Consider the following 22060-nt stretch of genomic DNA (forward strand, 5'->3'; position numbering starts at 1 on the left):
AAAAGCCAAGATGGGAGATGGCATACCTGACATGACACTCCTCACCCCCAGAAGCAAAAGGATTCACAATGTGACTGTCCCCAGTGGCTGATTGATTGTGCCCAAGTCTTTGGACTGAAATTAGAGGCTATCCTTGACTTACTGTGCCTGGACACTCTGACCAATGGCTGTCTCCCTGCACTTCACTGAGGACTATTCCCCTTAGACTTTGAGACATGGGAGCTTTGCCTAAAGAACCTGCAGTGCGTTTGCCCCATAATCTGCTGGCACATGACACAAATATGAGATTGTGTTCAAATCAGAAAATATCAATACCTATCAACCGGTCTGTTATCAAAAATAACATATGGCTCTGCACTCTCCAAATGGTTGAAAAAGGGTTTGTTAAACATTAATGGTCATGCAATAGAGACTCTTTAAAAATATATTATTTTACCCAAACTCACAGTACTTGTAAGATTCTAACCATTTTTCAACTAGCGTTCATTACAGACATAGACAATTTGCTATATTTAGATATCAAAGCACGTTTGTTTAATTGAAGTGTTGCTGGTCAGACAAAATTAAAAACAGAACAGGTATAAGAGCTCATTCCTTTAATACTATGATCATCTCATAATGGCAGTTTTTTTTATCCATTCTTTCACGGGATGTAGTTGTCAATGGTTAATTAAGATTTTATTGCCCGTCACTAACTATTCTTTAAATAAATGGTGGTGAGCTACTTTCTTTAACACTACATGCCACAAAGTCTAGGTACACCCACCATGCAGTTGGAAGGAGTACCATAATTTTGATCAGAATTGTGAAGACCTCTACAAATCAGAATCCACTTGCTAACCAATTAGTGCTCTTTTCTCATTGAGTATAAACTGTTGTTTCTCCTTCACATTGGTGTTTCTTGCAAATTTTTGGATGAGTGTGAAATGAAAAGCTTTGACAAATACGCTTTTATCAAGCAGTATTCAATTTAATTGTATTTGAACTCAGAAAATCTTAAGTCAGCCTCACCTTCATCACTCACCATTTCCAAATCGTTCATGAAGTGCAGATGTCCCGACTGCATCATACCCATTTCTAGCATTTTACACCTTGCTGCAATGAATTTCTTCTACTGTTATTCAGCCCATTAGGTATTTTCTCCAACACATTCTGTTTCCTCCAGTTTTACTTTTTCTCTTAGTTTGGTACCATAGTCAAATAGGATCACTTCTACACTGTCTCAAAATTCGAGAGATTCATCTAAATTAGAAAGAATGATTTTTCCAACACTGGCCGCAGGTGCCTGCACTTTGACTCCTTTAATGGGTTACCATTGTTATAAATCAGTTTCAGGACTAATCCTGAGCTTCTAAATACTTTATTTTAATTAATAACCTCCTGTGTGAAACATTTTCAAAAACATTTTGGAAGTTGACTTGCTTTACTTTAATTATTCTGATGGCTGTTAAGTTAGCTCAGTAGTAATTAGTTCTCAGTTTTAGGCCTGACAATAACTTCATTATCTTATATGAAGGAGAAATATGGCAAATGGGCTTTTGGTTGCCTGATCTACAGAACAGGTATACCTGCTTGAAAGCTGTTGAAAGATGTGAATTTCTATTCAAGGAGGTTCAATACTTGCATCAGTAGCTATAATCCAAATGTCAGGAAGAAGGTCAGGGATTAGAGTATATTATGTTGAATTTAATAGCTAACTATAGCTAAATCCAGCATAAAATTCCAGAGCAGTTTAGTCTTATCATCCAAGATGAGCACATTGAACAACCAAGCCAGGCAGCCACAACAAGAGGCCAGCTCCAGCTGGGGGTACTCACACTCTTAGCTACAATTTAAGGCAACAACATCTAAGTGAAACTGAGGTGATATAATTCCCCATGGACTTGTTATTAACAGTCCAGGTTGTATTATGTTTACAATATAAATAAACGCTGTACTGATCATAACAAGTTCTAAAAATATCAGTGTTCCAATATGATGTTTTGAATAAGTGATCAAAGTTATATTTTGTTGATTGTTGTTAATGATTCATTTTGAGAATTTTATCAATCTTTTACCGTAATATCATTTTTTTCTTACAGTTCCTCTAAGAGCAAAGAGCCCAACAATTTATTTTTATCTCTAGAATTGACAAAGTTAACAATCTCCTGTTTTGCCTCCCTTCTTCCATTCACATAAATGTGAGCTCATCCAGGAGCGTGTCCAGTGGAGATTCACACGGATGATCCCTGGAATGGTAGGTTTAATGTATGATGAACAGCTAAGGATCCTGGGATTGTACTCATTAGAGTTTAGAAGGTTGAGGGGAGCTCTAATAGAAACTTACAAGATAATATATGGCTTAGAAGGGGTGGACGCTAGGAAGTTGTTTCCGTTAGGCGGGGAGACTAGGACCCATGGGCACAGCCTTAAAATTAGAGGGGGTAAATTTAAAACTGAAATGAGAAGACATTTCATCAGCCAGAGAGTGGTAGGCTTGTGAAATTCATTGCCACAGAGTGCAGTGGAGGCCGGGACGTTGGATGCCTTCAAAGCAGAGATCGGCAAATTCATGATCTCACAAGGAATCAAGGGCTACGGGGAGAGTGCAGGGAAGTGGAGTTGAAATGCCTATCAGCCATGATTTAAATGGCGGAGTGGACTTGATGGGCTAATGGCCTTACTTCCACTCCTATGTCTTATGGTCTTATGGTCAAACCTGGTTGCTATCTCTTAACTCTCATCAAGTGCCTTTTATCCATTGCTCCTGTATTTGTTGATCTACATTAACTCAAAGTTTGACAAAGCCTCAATCTTAAACTTCTCATTTTTGTTTTCAAATTCCACCATGATATTACCCCTCCCTCTGTATGGAAATCATTAAAACATCCTTCTTTGGTAACATTTTTTGTAATCTGTCCTAATATCTTCAAATGTAGCTCAAAGGCATTTTTTTGTCTTATTTCACTCCTGTGAACTGTTATAAATTACACAATATTTTACTATGTTAAAGGTGCTTTGCAAATTCAAATTGTTTTTGGCTGCAGGGTAAATGAAAGGTTTGAACATGGGTATGAAATTTAAAATGTTAGGCATTGAGAAACCAGGAGTTCAGTCAACCTCAGTGTAGAAACACAATGGTTGAATAGGACTAGGCGTAGGCTAACACACAAGCAGCAACATTTTCAATAAGCTGAAGTTTATGGAGGGTGGAGAATGGAAACATTACAATAGCCAAGCCTTTAGTTAGTAAAAGGCATCAATGATGATTTCAGGAGCAGACAGTTGAGGAATGAACAGAGGCAAAGAATAATCTGTGGTAAAATTATGTGGTCTTTCCTTAGAGAGGATTTGGGGCTAGAAACAAAGTTAAGTCTAATAGGATGTTGAGATTGCATTTGGTCATTTGAACGTGAAATAGTAACTGTGCAAAAGGACATAATCAATTACAAGACTCATAGAAGATTTTCTTCGACTTTCATGAGTCACAAAAAATTTACATGGACGAATGGCAAGGAACTAGAATGCGAACAAAATGTTGGCCTTTACTGCTCTGCATATGGAATATAAAAGTAGTGATCTCAAGCTCCACCCATACATAGCATTAATGTGACCACACCTAAAGTACCCTGTTCATATTTGGTCTCTTCTCTTTAGGAGGAATGTATATAAGACTGGTTCCTGGGAAATTGAATTTTCTGAGGGGAATAAGTTGAACAAGTTGAACGAAAGATTTCAAAATAATAAGATAATCTTATTGAAACATGCAAGATTTTGAGGTGGTTTGATAGGTTAGATGCTAAGCAATTGTTACGCCTCCATTGGGACTAACTAGAATGAAGAGTGAATAATGAAATCTGAGAGATCTCCCATTAAAAATGGAGACGGGGAGGAACTTCTTCAGGCTGTTTAGTCTTTAGAATTATCTACCCCCGAGAGCAATGGGAGTTTGGTCATTGAATGTATCAAAGGTTTGTTAGACAGATCTTTGATTTACAATTGAGTCAAGGGAAGGAAGTATAGAAGTGGAGTTTAGATCTTAATTGGATCAACCATGATCTTATTCGATGCCTCAGCTGGCCCAAGGAGCTGACTGATCTATTCCTATTTCTAATGATTACTTGATTGGATGTGTGATGGTATTTTACATGGTCAGAGGTATCAAGGATGGGTATTTTCAGAGTAGTAATGACAGCAATTTCGAAATGAATATCATTACTGGGACAAACCATCTGCAGAGTTAGTATGCCAGGGGGCCAGGAAATGGGACATAGGAAAAATTCAGGAGTTAAGTGGAATGGAATCAAGAGTACATGAGGAAGGCCAAGATGATTGCGAGAGGCTGTTGGAGAAAAGGTTAAAGTGACATAGATTGCAGACTGTGTTCAGGGAATTCAAGGCTGGTTTGGTTTGGTGGACAAGAGAGAGGTAGGCATAGAAGATGCAGTGGAAGTAAGTTGGGCTCAGGCTGGATTTTATGGCCCAAAGTGGGAAGTCTACTCCCCCCTACATAGAAATAAACTCTGTGCGCTGATGTGGTCCAGCAATCCGACATCATACTGCTAGTTCCCAATAATATGGAAGGTGAGTGGGTGCTGAAATCAGACATCTGCTCCCAGTTTGAGAAAAACAAACAGGGAGTTCAATTGTGAAATACTGAATTGACTGCATTTTGTTTGTGCACTCTATATTTTGGTAGTCACATTGGAAAAATGGCTGCAAATGAGTTAGGCCAGATGTGAGGAAGTGAGAAAATGGCGAATGAAAAGATCTGCAGGTGGGACTATGGCTGCCAATTGTAGCACAGTCAGCTGCTGAAGGTGGCAGCTTTTAAAGGGCAGTAAACTTAATTTCTTCTCACTTTTTAGGTTGATATTTCAAAGAAGGAGAGAGTGAGGTAGTTAAGAGCCTTTAAATTTTCTAGTTCATGCTTGACATTCTTCCAAATGATGTACTGCCCTAATTTCCCAAATGTGGTTGTTTATCCTCCATTCTCAATGTTAATTTGTGTCTTCCCACCATGCAGACACTATTTGGCTCTCTAACACTTGCTTTGCTACAGGCAGCCGCCCATTCCACTTCCTTCTCACACCAGCTACCTTAAAATCCAGCCCCTTGACCTGCCCAGTCTCTAAACACTAACGGAGCAGATTACCCTCCATATTGTGGTAACTATAGCTCTGACAACAGGCATATTAGTTATAGAAAAAGAACAGGGAACAATCAAATGTAAAAATATTCAACTGGAGGAGAGTCAGCGACTTTTTTTAAAGGGATTCAGCACAGGCCAGATTCTTGGTGAGTAGGTGGTGCAAGGTTACAGTGGTTGGCTGGGATATGGAGTTGGGATTAGGTCAGATGTGATCTACCTAAAGAGCAGAGCAGGCCAAAGCGACTAAATACCTTTGAAATATTTTGAATGGCTCAGGGAAAGGAGCAGTGGAGTAGGTCTAATCGCGTAACTCTTTCAGAAAGCTAATATTGGAACAATGAGCTGAATGCCTTCCTGTTCCATTGCATTCCTCAATGAAATACTAAAGTTGACAGAGGCAATCTAGTAGTTAGGTATAAATAGATAGAAGCCAATGTTGAGCTAAATCCATGTTATAAAAAGAATACTTGTACAACAATAAGATATAACACAGTGCAGAGCTAGAGAAACACAGCAGACCAGGCAGCATCAAAGGAGTAGAAAAGTTGGTGTTTTGGGTCGGTACTCCTGATGAAGGGTCTAGGCTTGAAACGTTGCCTCTCGTCTGATGCTGCCTGAACTGCGGTATTCCTCCAGCCTCACACTGTATCAAATATGCCTGGTATGAAGCCTGAACAAAGCCTGGTAGTTAAATCAAAGTAAAGTACTCCAGATGCTGGAGATCTGGGAAAAAAAGGTGTTGAAGAAATTCAACAGTTCTGGCTGCAACTATGGAAAGAGAAACGGAGTTTTATGTTTTGAGTTTTGAGAACTAAAAGGAGTTGGAAAGGTGGTTTTCATGCTTTTGGCAGAAAGACTATAGGATCCAGTGGAGATAGAGAGGTTAACATAGCCCAGTGGTTAAAAAGTGAGTAGGGTGAGTGAAAGGGGTTATGTGTGCGACAGCAGTGTCAGGCCTACTGGCCATGGGCTCATGAGCAGCATGGTTTTATGGTTGCTGCACCATTATGTTGCTGGTGTGGGGCAAAGGCAGATCGCAAACCCTTATCCAAGCACGCAGCAGCCTTTTAAAAATTGTGTTAGTATCAGAGATGCTGGTCTTTTGGCAGATATCCTCTGAGTGGCGAGTTGTTCTGGGAACAGCATATGCTGAGATGGAGCTGGAATTTGACAAGAGGGGTGCCATGGGGCCGGCTAGGTTGTTATTTTTGACAAGATATGCTTAGAAAATGCAATGGGACTCAGCGAAAAAAAACCCTTCCAAAAACTCTACACACCAGGCCCTGAGCCAACAAATAAAACATTCAGCCTAGAGTGTCAGAGATAATGGGAACTGCAGATGCTGGAGAATCCAAGATAACAAAGTGTGGAGCTGGATGAACACAGCAGGTCAAGCAGCATCTCAGGAGCACAAAAGCTGTCGTTTCGGGCCTAGACCCTTCATCAGCCTGGAGTGTGTACTTGTTATTGTCAGAGAGGATGTCATTTGTGACTTTGACATGATCTGTGCCAGTACTGTATCAGGAAATGAAACCTAACTGGAGGAATTCAAGCATAGAATTATTGTTATTGTACAAACTCTCTTTATTCATTACCTTTTCCTCTGCCCGACTGCTTTCTCCCACATCTTTCAACTTTCCTGCTATGTAACATTGACTCTCTGGGCAGTACAACTCCATGGGTGTCTTTCAGTGCCTTGACCAAGATGCCAGTAATTACATGCGTGTCAGGAGCAAGGTGGTGAAATCACAACCAATCCTGATCCTAATCTCAGCCACATCCAGATGTATTTTTTCCAGCATGGTCACTGAATGGGAAGAGAAAATCCTCACCGATCTAGCTTCATTTTAACCAAGGAAGGCTGGAGCAATCTTCCATGGAATCAGGTAATTTAATACATAGTAAAAACCAAAAGAACTGTGGATGCTGTAAATCAGGAACAAAAACAAATTTCCTGGAAAAGCTCGGCAAGTTTGGCAGTATCCTTATACGAAAAAACAGAGTTAACGTTTCGGGTCCAGTGACCCTTCTTCAGAACTAATGGTGGCTGGGAAAACGTCAGTTTATATGCAGAAAAACAGGGAGGTGGGTGGGGTAGGCAGTAAACGATAGGATAGAACCCAAAGAGAGAGAAAGACAGTTGGAGGGACAAAGGAGTTGCTAAAGATCTGGCTGCGAGGGTGAATAGTGTTAATGGGTACTGTTAGTGACTAACAACAGGGGGTGTGTAGTGGCAGGCTATGTGGTAACACAGGCTGTTGTGTGGGGTGGGGGGCTGGGACAGGGGAGAGTTTAGGCTCTAAAATTATTGTACTCAGTATGGAGTCCGGAGGGCTGTGGAGTCCCCAAGTGGAAAATGAGGTCTTGTTTCTCCAGCTTGCGTTGGGCTTTACTGGAACACTGTAGCAAACTGGAGACAGAGATGTTGGCCAGGGAGCAGGGTGGTGCTTTGAAGTGGCAACTTTCGCAAGCTGGAGGAACAACACCTCATTTTCCACTTGGGGACCCTACAGCCCTCTGGACTCAATATTGAGTCCAATAATTTTAGGGCTAAAACTCTTCCCTGTCCCAGTCCCCCACCCCACACATAGCCTGCCACTACAAACCCCCTGATGTTAGTCACTAACAGCCCCCATTAACAACTATCCCCCCTCCCAGCCTGATCGTTAGCAACTCCTTTGTCCATCCAACTGTCTTTCTCTCTCTTTGAGCTCTATCCTATTGTTTACTCCCTACCCCACCCAAGTCCCTATTTTCTGCATATAAACTGACACTTTCCCAGCCACCATCAGTTCTGAAGGAGGGTCACCAGACCCAAAATGTTAACTCTGAATTTAATCCATAGGGACAGTTCCAAGACCTGTCTGGTCTAAATAGGTCATCTAATTACTTTTTTGTTGACCAATTGAGCTATTCTTCAATCAGGCTGTATATGGATAATTTTATTTTTAAACTGCCAGTGGCTTTCTAATTGCCTACGAATTAAAATAACCAAAAGGAGAAACGCCTCCTACTTGACGGCCCCCAAACAGTTACAGAAACGTAAACATTAATTCTGCAGATCTTCCTGCCTACATCACATCACTCAGGCAATCAGATAATGATCTGGCACCATTCCCCTGACAGGGTGTAACCTTCTGATTATTGCTTGACCTGTTTCTAGGTGTCTCCTACTGCATTCTTTTTAAATTACTCATGTCACCAATCTAAAATCTTCGGGAGGAAATATTTCATCAACCAACTACTAAACAAACCAAAGTCATCTGCAATACCCAGTGCTATGCAAGGTGTGGTGTGCATTATGAAAGTAAGCTACGGTAAACACAGAGACATAATATGATGTTATTAAAAGACATTTGAGACAACAGATAAAATGATAAAACTTTTCAGAGATTTGGGGGCTGCTTTAGCCCCTGAGCAATTTGGATTGTCACTTGCCCTACATTTATTCTGGTTGTGAACTAAACAATGAGCTAATAGTATAAAAATTGAATATATATGGGTGTCTTTAAAAATTGAAATAAAATACGCTGGAAGAATGCTATAGTCTCAGATATTGCTGTTGTTGGATACACATACAACAATACTGTAAATTAGTATGTTTAGAATGTGACTGATATTAACCTAACTACTTGTGATCTTTTGGGATATTCTGAACATAAAAAAAATATATTCTACTGACAGTGACATTCAGGTACAAATGGTCAGATTGCTTAGTTACAATCCATTGCATATTATTTTTAGATAGGTATTGTCCCAGTTAAAAGAATATTATGATGCATCTACTGAGATTAGTACTAAGCTAACAAGGTGTAGAGCAAGCCAAGCAGCATTAGAGGAGCAGGAAGGCTGATGTTACAGGTCTAGACACTTCTTCAGAAAAAGGGTCTAGGCCCAAAACATCAGCCTTTCTGCTCCTCTGATGCTGCTTGGTCTGCTGTGTTCATCCAGTTATACGCCTTGTTATCTCAGATTTTCCAACATCTGCAGTTTCTACTATCTTAGTACTAAGGTATGCAGGTTTGAAAGTGGTATTATCTGGGATTAAACTTTCTGATTTATTTTTAAAGTCTGGAACAAAATAGGAATATTTACATGTACAAAACTATAGAATTGTTGTTATAATAGCAGATTATGAATGGCACAGTATTTACAATATTATATAATGTAGGAATTGTGATTGTTTTGTGAGAGTTTTCTGTCATCCAGTTTAGGGACAAAAGTGGATGAATTGATGGCTATCACTACACATTGCAAAATTTATGGTGATTGATCTGGGTTAAGAGGGAATTCTTTCATACACCTACACTCATTCAATTTTGAATAAATTGCAGAATTTCCCATTTTCTTCCCACTGCATTGCTTTACACCAGCTGGATGGGCATCTTCCAGTTCCTTGACAGTCACCTCTGTGGGATCCAAAATTGATAGTGCCTCATTGTATGGTGGCAGTCTCCGACATGCATAGGGGGCATTTGGCAATTCCCATATCTATGTCATTTGCGTTCTTGAGGAGTTGGCAGCATGGTGGTAATGTCTGTGAAGTAGTAACTCAGAGGCAAGGCTATTGCTGTAGGGACATGGGATTCAATCTCCACTACAGCAGCTAGTGGAAATTGAATTTTGTTTATAAATCTGGAACAGAAAACAGGTCTCTGTAATGGTGTCCATGACGACTATCAACCTTTTTCAGAAAGTCCCATCTAGTTCACTAATACTTTTCAGGAAAAGAAATTTGCCACCTTTACTTCATTGGCCTATGTGACTCCAGATCCACATCAATATGGTTGACTCTTACATGGTCTATGAATTGGCCTAGCAAGTCATTCAGTTCAAGGGCATTTAGGGTTGTACAACCAATGCTGACTCACCCACATCCCAGGTCCCAAGATGACTTTCCACATCAAACACATGTTCACCTGCACATCTGCCAATGTGGTATACTGCGTCCGCTGTACCCATTGTGGTTTCCTCTACTTTGGGGAAAACAAGCGGAGGCTTGGGGACCACTTTGCAGAACACTTACGCACGGATCGCAATAAACAACTGCACCTCCCAGTTGCGAACGATTTCAACTCCCCCTCCCATTCCTTAGATGGCAAGTCCATCCTGGGCCTCCTGCAGTGCCACAACGAGTCAACCGAAGGCTGCAGGAACAGCAACTCATATTCCGCTTGGGAACCCTGCAGCCCAATGGTATCAATGTAGACTTCACAAGCTTCAAAATCTCCCCCTCCCCACCGCATCCTAAAACCAGCCCAGCCATTCCCTGCCTCCCTAACCTGTTCTTCCTCTCACCTATCCCCTCCTCTCACTTCAAGCTGCACCTCCATTTCCTACCTACTAACCTCATCCTGCCCCCTTGACCTGTCCATCCTCCCTGGACTGACCTAACCCGTCCCTACCTCCCCACCTATACTGACCTCTGCAGGCTCCATCCCCGCCCCTTTAACTTGTCTGTCTCTTCTCCACTTATCTTCTCCTCTATCCATCTATGATCCGCCTCCCCCTCTCTCCCTATTTATTTCAAAACCTTCTCCCATCCCCCTTTTCTGATGAAGGGTCTAGGCCTGAAACGTCAGCTTTTGTGCTCCTAAGATGCTGCTTGGCCTGCTGTGTTCATCCAGCTCCACACTTTGTTAAACTGGGACTGGTCTGTGTTTTATTGAAGATATGTTACAGGATTGATTGGTAGAGGTTTGTTAGAGAAGCTCAGCACTTAGAGTTGCAAGAAAACATAGCTGCACCCCCCCCCACATTACATGCTACAACCTATCTAGAGACTGCTAGTTGCACATTATACATCTTGGTTATTTTGTTCATTGAATGTCGCTCTTGAAGTGATAATGACAACAGTATGCAGCCTCAACAAGGGAAAATAAGGTGGAAACATGACAGTAAAAACTGTTTTGAAGTTTGTGTTCTCAATATTCAAGGTTTGATTGACATCTCAGCAAGCTAATCCACAACTCAGACAGCTAAGAAGAAGAGTGTTAACCACTTGTTTGTCTTTCTCTGAAAAGTTGACTTCCCATGAGGTTTGAGTTTAAGATGGTCTGTATGGTATTGTAATGTCCATTATAAGTATAGTGTCAATTCATTCCTATATTTCTGATGAATTCGCTGATTCATTATTACCCTTTATAATCTATTACACAAAGTCAGAGTTAACAACTGTGGGATTGGCACTACAGAGGATGAAGTTCACCTTTGTACAATATCCTTTTATTGTCATGTGTACTGCATTGCAGGAGTACAGTGAAAAACTTCTGCAACAACTGCCTTCTTATGGCAACATCTGAGGTACAAGTATTTAGGTACAATTCTTAGATACAGCAGAGGAATAAAAGTAGTTGCATGACTTACAGACTTGAAAAATAAGATAAAAATAGGAAAATATTAAAGGTTTAATATTACAGCAAGGTAGGAAATTTTAAATAGACGTTACAATGTGAAATGGTTTTTGAGGGTCTCACTGATGTGGTACTTGTTAAGATTTAACCAGAGGGAAAAAAAAGTATATTGAGCAGAAAAATAGTGTATTGTTTTGTGGAGTGGAAGATGCTTGTGGGGATAGGCATCCCGTTTTATACCTGCTGCATCTTGTTGAGATCCTGGACACATTAATACTTACTTCTCATTTACCAGTAGAGCTGATCTGCCTTAAAAATTAATTATTTCATGGTAATAAGCCAACGTGGTTGAAAAAATTTTAAAATATCTGCCAAAATGTTGTTAATGCAATTTCAACCTATTTGTTCAGATTGTATTTAAATTATATTTGAAAATCATTGGCAATTGTTTGAAACAAACAATCAATATGGGAGGGCAGAGGGACAAATTTTGGTCGGGATCAGCTGAGCTAAAAAAAAGCCACCATGGACAAGTCCAGAGGGGAAAGTTGAACAAGGAGGAATAGACACTTCTCATTGATCCCATTTATTTCTCATTCCATGCATTCAAGTGGAAGGAAAATTAAGCAGGTTCTGTTAATGGTGTGTATTCTACATGGGAGGTTTTGTGCTGAGAACTTTGATCTTTTGTATGTTACCAGCCACCAATATTCAAGACAAAGGGTATGATTGCACCCCTTTAACTCCACCAGAATCCTGACCATTTTCATTAAAGATGTCAGGAAGAACTTTACTGTAGGTACAAGACTGAGTATGGGTGAGAAAATAAATCAGGAAAAATTATTAACTTGAGGAAGCTTGCTCCAACTTGTTTACTTCAGGGTTTAACGGAGGCAGATAGACCTGGGAGGGGGTGTTGGCATTTTAAATAGATTAATAAAGCAGTAGCTTGTAGTTTAACTGGCTTTGCAGATTCTACTCAGGATTTCTCAAGCAGCTGAAGTAAGGTGAGACACAGAAGGGCAGCACAGAAGGTGGTTTATTGGTTAGCGCTACTGCCCCACAGTACCAGCAACCTGAGTTCGATTCCAGCCTCAGGTGACCGTCTGTGTGGAATTTGCACATTCTCTCTGTGTTTACGTAGGTTTCCGCTGGGTGGTCCAGTTTCCTCCCACAGTCCAAAGATGTGCAGACCAGGTGGTTTGGCCATGCTAAATTGCCCCTGATGCTAAGGGATGTTTAGGTTAGGTGGTTTAGGTAAGGGAATAGGTTTGGGTGGGACGCTGTTTAGAGGGGCAGTGTGGACTTGTTAGGCTGAATGGCCTGTTTCCATACTGTAGGGATTTTATGATTCTACTTCTATGAAAAGAAACAGTAGTTGCTGGAAAAGCTCAACAGGCCTGGCAGCATCTGTGAGGAGAAATCAGAGTTAACATTCCAGGCCTGGTGACTCTTCCTCAGAACAGGCACTGGACGCGAAACAATAACTCTGATCCAAAATCCTTTTGGTTTTTATGAAGCAAGGTGAGGACAGTTTCAGGGAGAAGGTAACTGTTGTTCAGTGCTGTGGACCAGGAGAAACAGCAGAGTTTCCCCTTAATCCCACAAACTCATCCTGTTCCCTTGCCTAGCAGATCGCACCCCCATCCAAAGACAGGCAAGATTCTCAGGATTGGACATTCCCTGTGCTAATGTTTCACTTGCCTACATAACCATGCATACTCTATTTGTGATTAAGAGTAGCCAATAGTAATTAGGGAAGGTTTAGGGCATAAGGCAGTTCTGCCTTTTGGGGACTGGCCTCCCAACGGGAATAGTAATCTGCACTTACACCATACTGAGTATTTGTTAAAAAAAACCTCTGTGAAAAAGAGACAAGCTCCTGCTTCTTCCTCTGCCAGGTGAATGTTTACCATGTTAGCAAATTGGACCCTGAATTAGACTCCCACTATCAGATCCACCTTCTCACATCAGTGTTTGGGATTATATCCCCTTTTCTATCCTGCACTAGGACTATCGGTGAAACTACAGAAGTAATGGAACACACTGTCAGGGACCACTGAAATGCTCAGCTAAAATTGAAGCAATTAGCATGGCTAAATGTTGGTAGAAAATAAATGGATGTGAAACCACCTTAAGGCCTCTGCTTCCACGTAGGCAACTTAAGTCATTATTGCTGTTAGACTCAGGACTGTTGTCACTTTGTGTATTGTAATTCTGGAGCAACAGAGAGAGATAGAACAATAATTTAAGAGGGATACAGATGCCCACTCCCTATATCCAGGTGGTACATAAAGCAGCAAGGGTGAGGAAACAGAAATGCAGATCAAATTTCAAGCAAGTTTTATAACATAGTGCTCACATTTTGCTTCATCCTCTAACACCATTCCAGTTCCTTTAGTGTAGAATTATGAAGGCAATCTAGCCCAGTAACTCAAACAAGAACCACAATTAAACAGGAGTGGCTCTGACTCTACCTGCACAGTAATGAGAAATTAATGCACAAACTGGTTAAGGCTAATACTTCCGATACAAACTGCTTGTTCTGATCAGATAAAAGCAATTTATTACTTCTAAATTGAAAGTATTTTTAAGAAAATTACAGGAAATTTAAAATTACTTTGCAAATATCCGAACTTAATAAAATTCCAGAATCATTGGATTGTCATCTGCCCCAATTCATTCTTTTCAAGGGCCATACATAATGAAACCCATTACCTCTTACAGCCGTCTCCACATCCTACAATTCTTTAATAATCTGAACTTTCCCATAGATCCTATCTCTTTCCCATACATTCCATGCCTATTTACTTTCACTGGGTCCCTCCCCTGAATTCTTCAAGCTCAAAATTCAAAAATAATTGCGATAACATTACACAAATAATTTATTAAAGATTTACAAGATGGTGCTTGGAATCTCATGGTCTCAAGATCTTCCTATGAATTGTATCTCATTAAAAGAATAGAAAATGGTTATCAAGAATTATTATGTCTTAAATATGTCATTACGTTCCTCGAGTCTCTGATCTCAAAAAAACACAAAATTAATATCAATCTGGCACTGTTTCACAGACTCTTGGGAAACCATAGGAAAGGTGACATGTGAAAGGCTAAAATATATGCAACAATGCTGTGGGTGTTACTGTTCTGAGACTGAAAGTTCAGATTGTTACCTGGGAGAACTGTGCTAAGCTCTACATATTTACACATCCTGACTCACACAATCCTTGGTCTTTCCTGCTGAAGTTTGTTTTACTGATGTCTACAAACTAATGCCATGATTCAGTTATTGCTGTTTAGAAAGGGCAGGTATTTATTTCATTGAGAAACCATGTAAAGGTCCAAGATTCATAATTCAAAGATGGAAATGAGTGAAAATGTACTAACTCCACACATTATTGGGCTTGAACTGAGTGATTTTTAGCCTCCATCTCACTGAGAAAATTCAGGACTGAAAATGCTATGTTGTTTGTTTAAAATATTCAGAAAATGTAGAAAGGAAAAAAGGGGAGTTGAAGTGACTGTATTTATTGGAGTTAAAATAATGGGCATGAAACAGATTGTCAAAACTGGCAGTGCAAAGTAGAATTCTGTTGGATAGACACAAAATGATAAAGGATGAATTCTACAAAAAAGGTAGTTTAAAATAATGTTAGAGAAGCAGAGGAAGAAATACGTAAAATAATCATAGAGACAAATATCAAAGTTACAATAATAACCAAGGGCAAGATCAAACAACATGACATTTGGATGAAAAGAGGCTTGAAACCGGCCAATAATTGATAAAGAGGAAGAAAACAGAATACAAAGTACATGAATTGTGAAAACAGAATGTAAGACCTTGTGCAACTAAAAGAAAAAGAAAATTGTAAAAGTAAACACGTATCCTTTAGAGCTAAGACAGAAAGACAATTCAAAAATGGTAAAGAAGTTCAGCAGATATTTTGTGCCCATCAACATAATAAAATATACAAAAAAAACCCAGAAATATTTGTAAGCCAAGGTGAACCAAAGTAATTCGGTTTACACAAAAAGTATTGAAAAAAATTAAAAATACTAACAGCCAACAAATCACATCTCCTAATGGCCTATATGTTGTTCATAGTTCATAGAATCCCTACAGCATGGAAACAGGCCCTTTGGCCTGACAAGTTCACATTGACCTTCAAAGCATCCCACCCAGACCCATCTCCCTTTGACCCACCTAATCTACACATCCCTGAAACACTACAGGCCAATGCAGCTAGTTTATACATCTTTGGACTGTGGGAGGAAACTGGAGCACCTCAAGGAAACCCACGCAGACGTGGGGAAAATCTACAAACCCCACACAGATAGTCACCCAAGGGTGGAATTGAACCCAGATCCCTAGCACTGTGAAGCAGAAGTGCTAACTACTGAGCCACCATGCCAACCCAGATCAAAAGATATGGCGGCAGAGGTAGATAAAATGGATGCATTGGTTTGAACCTTTCAAAACTCAGTATGCTTTCGAATGATCCCAATGGATTGAAATTTAGCAAATGTAACTATTCAGGAAGGGAGATAAAGTGAAAACAGGCAATTGCAGGCCAGTTAGGCTAATATCAGTCATTGGGAAAGTGCTGGAATCTATTACTAAGAGACTACTAACAGGGTACATAGTGAAGTATAGACAGAATCAGTATAGAATTTTTTAGTAGAATCCCTACAATATGAAAACAAGCCATTCCGCCCAATGCACCCACACTAAAACGCTGCAGAGCATCCCACCCAGGGCCTCATTTCCCTACCCTGTAACTCTGCAATTCTCATGGTTAATGCACCTAACCTAGACATCCATGAACACTGTGGGCATCTTAGCGTGGCCAATATAGCTAACCTTCACATCTTTGGACTGTGGGAGGAAACCAGAGCACCCAGCAGAAATTGGGAGAACATGCAAACTCCACATATTCACCCAAGAGTGGAATTGAACCCAAGTCCCTGATGCTGTGAGGTAGCTGTGCTAACCACCGAACAACCAAGCCACCCCTCAATGGGTCTAAATTTTATCAGTTTACCAATTTTACCTTTTTCCGAAGAAGGGCCCTGACCCGAAACGTCAAGCTTTCCTGCTCCTCTGATGCTGTTTGGCCTACTGTGTTCATCCAGCTTCACACCGTGTTATTTCTGAATTTTACCAGTGTTGGGAAGAAGCTGGAAGGAGTGCGGGTGGCTGACAAAATCATGGGAAATCATTTTTGGATTCTCCCCACAACATTGTCCACTGCCAGGGCATTTTACCAAGGATGGGATTGGAAACAGACAGGTTTACTGCCCCAAAGAGGCAAGGCAGGCATTCTCAAAGTTGAAGGCTGAACTAGGACACATTTTACAATTCCACCAGCAATTTGACAACAGCAGGTCAACCCTCTCACCATGTGAGTTTGCATCCCAGTGGTGGAGTGACAGGAAGGCTGACAGGGAAGGCAGAAAGCACAGACCTAATGATATCAGCAGTGGGACATACCTCCCCAGCATTTAAACCTTTTGTAATTTTAAATCTTGCCTTTGCCCGTGCTGTAGGTCCCTGATTTCCACCCTACATTAACAGCAATGGCTGAACTTGGTTATGGTGTTGAGGCCGCGAAGCTGTTAGCCCACTGAGTGAGCTTGTGGCTCTCGGGGCGGGCTGTATTTTTTAATAGAACAGCAGCCCCAGCAGCAGCCATTCAATATGCATATCTCCTTCAGACATCAAGGCTTCCACACAAATGGTAAAACCCTAACCGCGCTTTTTGTTTGACAGATCTACTCGAGTTTCTTTTGTGAATGTGATGAGCAGATTAGATAAAGAGAAACCAATGGCTGTGGTGCTATTGGATTTTTCAAAAGGTTTTTGATACGGTCACATATAAACGATTGCTGTATAAGGTAGGGCTCATGGGATTGGGACAATGCATTAGAATTGGTTAATGAACGACATGTGCAAATGAGGAATGAACTGGCCATTTCCAGGTTGGTTTGGAAATGAATAAATTGAAGTACATAACAATGTCGTTAGTCTGCTGTTAACTTATCGTCAAACAAAAAAAGTGTACTTAAAAGTATTTAGATTATTCATCTCCACCATTCCCTTTGGTCGTGAGTTTCTCATTTCAACACCTTTTGATTATGCTGGTTAGTTTTGAACTCAGTGTATGATGTTTATTGCTGACTATCTTATACCATTTGAAAATTAATTTATTACAGATTACCTGCATCGTCACTTACTTCAATTTACTTTTTCCCCAGGATCACAAATGACAGAATTTACTTCCCTTAATCTTTCCTTCCTGACAAGCTGCAGCATTTAACAGTCAAAGTTGACATTAATTAAACATTAATTAAATGTATTGATTTACTTAATCTTCTTCCTATTCTTTACAATCTTAGCAATATGACTCATAGGCCTTTGTCTAGCTTTCCCAATTTAAAAAAAACTCCTACATTTCTAAATAGTAATACTTACTGAATTCAGTTACTTTAAAGTGTTTAAATAGGAACCTTGCAGATTCCCCTCCAAGTTACACATCATCCTGACTTGGAACTATATTCCTGTTCCTTCTCTGCCACTAGTTCAGGAAGCTGAATACCCGTTCCTAATAGCACTGTGGGTGTCCCTACACCCACATGGTTTGTAGCAGTTTAAGAAAATAGATCACCTCCACCTCCTCAAGGCAATTAGAAATGAGCCAGGAACATTGTGGCCAGGAACACCCGCATCTTGTGAAAGAATAAAAGAAAATCCATGCCTCCTGACAAACAGTATCTTGTTTCCAAGACTTTTCCTGAATCATTTCTCATCACCATTCTGTTTACCAGTTTTAGTTATATTCCTACTTGTCTCCAATTTTCCAATGAAATTGCAGGGATTCCTCTGAATCTCAGGCTTCAGAAAATTGCACTACTGCTCAAAAATATAAGGTAAAGGAACCCTGTCTTTCTGATCAAGTCACTGTCATACATTAAAGGACTGATCAGCTGGGTGCTAGTTGTGCTGCGATGACCATCAATGATGATTTTTTTTGCTGATGTTTAAATATTTAAATTTAAGCGATATTTTCTGAGAGCTAATTTTTTCACTTATATTTTACTGATAAAATCACCTTATGAAACAACATGGTGTGACTTCTGAGTTAGTAAGAATTGCTGATGCTGGAGTCAGAAATGACACAGCGAGGAGCTGGAGGAACACAGCAGGCCAAGGCAGCATCAGAGGAGCGGGGAAGTTGATGTTACAGGTTGGGAAGGGGCCCAGCCCGAAACAACAACTTTCCTACTCCTCTGATGCTGCGTGACTTCTGAGTTTCCAGGTTTTCAACTGGCTTCAAAGGGTGCAGAGAAACGAGTAATGGAAAATATTGTTTTGCCTTATCTTTGAACTTTCTGTGCTCCAGAAAGTAGACCCTGACTACTGGGCAAAATATGGGCCTACACACTCACTACAGCACTGAAACAGACCGTTTGGTCCCACCAGTCCATGCTGACCATAAACCCAAACTAATTTAGTTCCACTTGCTTGCATTTGCTCCATTTCCCTACAAACATTTCTAATTGATGTGCTTATCTAAATGTTTTTTAAACATTGTAACTGTACCCACATCCATCACTTCTTCTGGAAGTTCATTTCGCACACGGACCACTTTCTGTGTAAATAAAGTCGCCCCTCATTTTTTCTTTTAATCTTTCTCTTCTCACTTTAAAATATGTCCCCCCAGTCTAAATAAAGATAAAAATAGGTAATAACAAGATATTAATGCATGTAAATGGGTCTCATCTGGGCTGCCGTATCCACTAGATCCCTGTCAGTCAATGAGGATAGCAGCCATCTCCAGGGTAATACTTCAAACACAGAGGCTGTGAAAGGTATTTCCTGGCTTGCAATGTTTGACCTTGTGCGCATCTGGTTATAAGGATGTGAATCCCAGACTGTTCCTGCTGCAGCAAATACATCTGCTGCCATTCTTAATTCCAAAGAGCACAAGGGTGGTGCCATAGAGGTATGGTGCATACATAATAAGGTCAACAGTGGAGAAACTCCCCGAAATCTTCAGTATTGGAAGAGTTGTGAATGGTGGTGAACAATGTGCAACAATCAGTGAACATCCCCACTTCTGAACTTATGTTGGAGGGAAGGTACAGAAGAAGCTGACGACGGTTGGGCTTGGGGCACTACCCTGAGAATCTCCTGCAGAGATGTCCTGGATTTAAGATGGCTGACCTCCAACAACACAACCATCTTCTTTTGTGCTAAATATGGCTCCAAACAGTGAAGATCTTTTCACATCGACTCATACTGATTCCAGCTTTGCTCGGGCTTCTTTATGCCATATTTAGTTAAATGCTAGCTCAATGTTGAGGGCAGTCACCTTCACCCCAACTGTGGAATTCAGCTGTTGTCCATTTTTGAGGTCAAGAGATGTACGGCTTTGGAGGAACCTGAACTGAGCATCGGTGAGCAGGTGCAGCAAGAACTGCCAATGCTAGAGTCAGAGATAACACAGTATGGAGCTGGAGGAGCACAGCAGGCCATGCAGCATCAGAGGAGTAGGAAAATTGATGTTTCAGGTCAGGATCCTTCTTCAGAAAATTTTTTTCTAGTTATGAGTTAGGTGTTGTAGTTGAATGCAATTCTGCTGTCCTGGCCCACAGCGCCTAATGATAAGTTTTGAGTTGCTACATCTGCTCCCATCTGTCCGATCTAGCATTGTGCTCACATTTAGCATTCACAATCTAAAGATAGGATTTCATGTCCACAATATCTGTGGTAGTCACTGTTAGCACAACAGCCATGAACAGTCATAACTGTAAATAGGGGTGGATGAGAACAAATATATATTTCTCTCTTGTTAGTTCCCTCACCACTTGTTGTTAACCCAGTCTAGCAACTATATCCTTAAGGATTTGGGCAGCTTGGTCATGAGTGGAGCTACCAAGCCACTCTAGTGATGGGCATCAAAGCCCCTCCCTGACATAAATTCTGTGTCCTTCGGTGCTTCTTCAAAGAGATGTTCAACATGAAGGAGAAATAATTTATCAATGGCAATGCAGTAGATAGACCTGATGCCATTAGACCTCATGGGGTGACACATCAATATTGAGCCTTCGCAGTATAACTCCAGCTTGACTGTATACTACTGGGCTGCCATGCGGGGCCGGTGATGGTGATATTTGGAACAAAGTATGCCAAGTATGATGCATAGATATGTCTATGCCAGGCTGATTCTGGAAAGAACTTTTGGCTGACAGACTTAACCCATCATTATTCCTCTCAAATAACCTCCAACTAGAGGCAATCTAATGATTTCACCATTTGAAATAACGTGAATTAGGACTTTTTCAAAATGAGTAAATCTGCAGGCAATCAGGTCACCAATCAAGTCATGTTGAGAGCTGTGCTGGGTGAATTCCTATTGATGATCTTGAGCAATGATTTCTATGACACTTTAACAGAATCATTCACAAACTCGTCAATTATAATGAACTGCACAGCAAGTGAAACTTTATATGAAATAAATAAGCTGATTCAGGAGGTTTAGGACTGTATAGAGTTCACAGCACAAAAACAGGCCCAGACAGGCCTATGTCACTCCACACGCTACCATTCACCCTCTGTCTTGGCTGGCCCCATTGTAGGGTGTTACTTGTACTGTCAGCTGATTTGAGTTCAAGCCGCACTTCAGTAGCTTACTGTAGTGATTGTAACAAGGTCAGCCAGCTGGACCTCGTAGAATATGAATAAAAACCAAAAGAACTGCAGATGCTGTAATTCATGAACAAAAACAGAAGTTGCTGGAAAAGCTCAGCAAGTCTGGCAGCATCTGTGAAGAAATAAAAGAGTTAACTTTTCAAGTCCAATGGCCTTTCCTTAGAACATCTGAGGAAGAGTCATTGGGCCTGAAAAGATACCAGTGGTTTTTGCTTCACGGATGCTGTCAGAGCTGCTGAGCTTTTACAGCAACTTCTGTTTTTGCTCATAGAATATGAGTTCCCTGATTGGGCTATTAATTTGGGAATACTTGCTGACATAATAAACTGAGTGTCGGAAGTTCTGTTCACTTTGAAACCTGGATCAGCGTTAAGGACTTTCCACGAGTAAATAAAGGGTGACTTGATGACAGGATACAGGCCTCCATGCAGTTATCTCAGTAACAATGTGGTTGGGATTAATGTTGAAACCATTCAATAGTGCCTACCAGCTGAAGCCCATCTGGATTTCAAACAGGCACTACAACTAGCTTTATCATTGGAAAGCATGGAAAGTGGACCATATGAATTATAGGGTATTCCGATGGAAGTGGACACTTTTACCAGTGTGATCGAGTTTGGGGTACATCGCTTGAGTGAAGGCAATTGCATAGCTTCATTCAGGACATAGCCTGATCAGAGGGACTCCAGGTCAGTCCACAGCAAAACTCCAAAACATATCAAGTCTTTAACATTTTCTTCAGGATCCGGGCAAGCAAGCCATTGTAGTTGCTGCTGAGCCATGAACTCAAGACACCAAAAGAATCCCAACTAGATCTAAATGGAGTAAAAGATCTCACAGGCCACTGTCCAGGAAAGCACACAT

The 22060-nt window shown here is 40.7% G+C and overlaps 1 protein-coding gene across 1 annotated transcript in view; it reads right to left on the minus strand.

The window, feature by feature from the left end:
- Positions 1 to 22060, minus strand: part of syt8 (synaptotagmin VIII) — a 59436-nt gene that overhangs the window by 33898 nt on the left and 3478 nt on the right. The window lies entirely within an intron of this gene.

The sequence above is a fragment of the Stegostoma tigrinum genome, chromosome 17 (genome assembly GCF_030684315.1).
Source record: "Stegostoma tigrinum isolate sSteTig4 chromosome 17, sSteTig4.hap1, whole genome shotgun sequence".
In the NCBI taxonomy this organism is placed as follows: domain Eukaryota; kingdom Metazoa; phylum Chordata; class Chondrichthyes; order Orectolobiformes; family Stegostomatidae; genus Stegostoma; species Stegostoma tigrinum.